The following is a 2,351-nucleotide window of genomic DNA, read 5'->3' as shown; positions in this document are numbered from 1 at the left end:
ATAAGTCTACTCTAATATTAAATAAATAATTAATTATTAGTTTAATTTTACAAACCTGCTCCAATATTATATTTATTTATTATTGACTTCGATGATACTTGTAATTTAGTAATTGGTTTACCAACTATTTATGAGACCAACTGTGTAACACAAAAATACTAGTTGAACGGCAAGTTAAAATACTTGATAATAGGTGACACACCACGTAAGTTACAAAACAGAGCGGTAAATTATAAAAGAGTAAATGAAAATAACATTAAAATGTTTTCAGTATTTTTAATACATAATTAATATTGATAAAACAAAATAATTAGTCGAGTGTATTAAATATTAAATAAATAAAGATAATAATAATAATATTAAAAGTGGTTTTCTAAGATTCTTTGAGGACTCTTTCGTTTCATATTTTATTGTGGCTTATTGACATTTCTCTCCGATAAATACCTGGATACTCTTACGATGTGCTAGATGATCAACAGGATTTGATAATTACTTGATAAGATTACTAATTTAATTAAAACATAAATAATAATGAAAACAATAAAAAATTTTAAACCTAGAGCAGACACTTGCGCATGCGCACAACTACTATTAGATCAACGGGCATAATTAAAATTTTAATAATTAATTATAAATATAAAAACAAACAAACAAACGCTATTTTTGGTGGGGTATTAACAAACAAATCAAGATAAATGGAAAAAAAATTAAAAAAGATAGAAAATGAGTATAGTCACCGCTAACTTCAAATAAATTTTTAAAAATTTATTTAAAAAAAAATAAAGAACGAACAAATAATTATTTATAGCGAACATTGACGAACAATCGACGAACAAACGAATTGCTAAAAAAAATTTGCCAAAAATCGAATTCCCCCCGCCAACTTAAGGGAGCTGTTAGGGGCTGGGTACTGGTGCTCTAACCCTAAATACTTTATAATATTATGTTTTTGAATACTTTTAATATTTTTTGAATCACCCTTCTTATGGGCATTTAATATTACAAATCGTTTCTCTTAATCGGGGATTGCACATTATATTTTTTTTTTTTTTTTTTTTTTTTTTTTCAATTAGAAACCTGACGGGAACGTCACATTCAAAACTTTTTTAGGTTTTGTCTACTACAGGGCATCATAATAAACAAAAAAATCGGTCTGTCGGTTGACCCTGTGGGCCAGCCCCAAAACTTCCTGCCCATTTCGAACTCCTTGAGCTCGAAAAATAGTTGTGGATAAATTTTCGAGCTCGAAAATACTTTTGTATGCCTTTATTTTCGAAAAATAACGTTTTTCACCATTTTTTCTACAACAATCTCGAACGAATAAACTGATTGAGATATTTAAGGTGGCAATCGATGCGTTTTATTGAGTTCTACAACTGATCAGATTTTGAAATTGATTTATCAAGTCGTTTTTGAGAAATTACCAAAATACTAAAAAAAATTTTGTTTTTTTAATTCTTTCGTTAACGGTTTCTCTTGAACGAATGAAACCATTTTGATTGTTGAGGTAGCATTCGACGCGGCTTACTAAATTTTAGAGCTGATTAGATTTTGGAATCAGTCCATAGAGCGAATTAAAAGTTATTCAAAAAAAAACATTTTTGAAAAAATTTTATTTTTGATGTATCTCCGAACGTACCCTACCGATTAAGCTCAAATTTTCAGTGTTTATAGTAAATAACAAGCCGCGTCAAATGACACTTCGAAGTTATCAAAACCGGTTCATCCGTTCAAAAGTTACAGAGTATTTACATACATACGTACACTCGGACATCATCTTGAATTTAGTCAGAATAGCTTCCTAGGATCTCAAAACGTCAAGATCTCTTAAAAATTCGATTTTCGAGAATCGGGGTGAAACCAATAACTTTACGAATTTTTGAAAATTTACAATTTTTTTGAGCGGGAAGTTAAAAACGTTAATATTGTAATGGGATATTCCCACTAGAAAAAAAGTTATGTCGTTACGAAGTCAAAAACAATAATACGAATCACAAAAACAATACTGCGGCTCGTATTCCCTCTATATTTTGGAGCTGAAACCTCATGGTTCAGTCGAAACTCTGAAATAGGAGACATTTCTCTAAAATTGGTGCAAATTTGGTTGAAAGTCTATGATGTCACCCAAAAATAAGTCATCAGGAGGTGAAAAATTATGAAAATCACAAAAAAAATTTCTAAAATCACTTTTTTGAAGACCACTCTAATATATATAAAACAAAATGATTTTCAGTTTGTAAATTATACATATATTTTTAATTATATTATTAATAGAATCATATATCAATAAATATTAGAACATAAAAAATACAAGCACCAGCATTTTTTTAATACTATTTAGCACACATATA

Source organism: Microplitis demolitor, chromosome 2 (assembly GCF_026212275.2).
Source record: "Microplitis demolitor isolate Queensland-Clemson2020A chromosome 2, iyMicDemo2.1a, whole genome shotgun sequence".
Taxonomy (NCBI): Eukaryota; Metazoa; Arthropoda; class Insecta; order Hymenoptera; family Braconidae; genus Microplitis; species Microplitis demolitor.
This window is presented reverse-complemented; position numbering follows the sequence as displayed.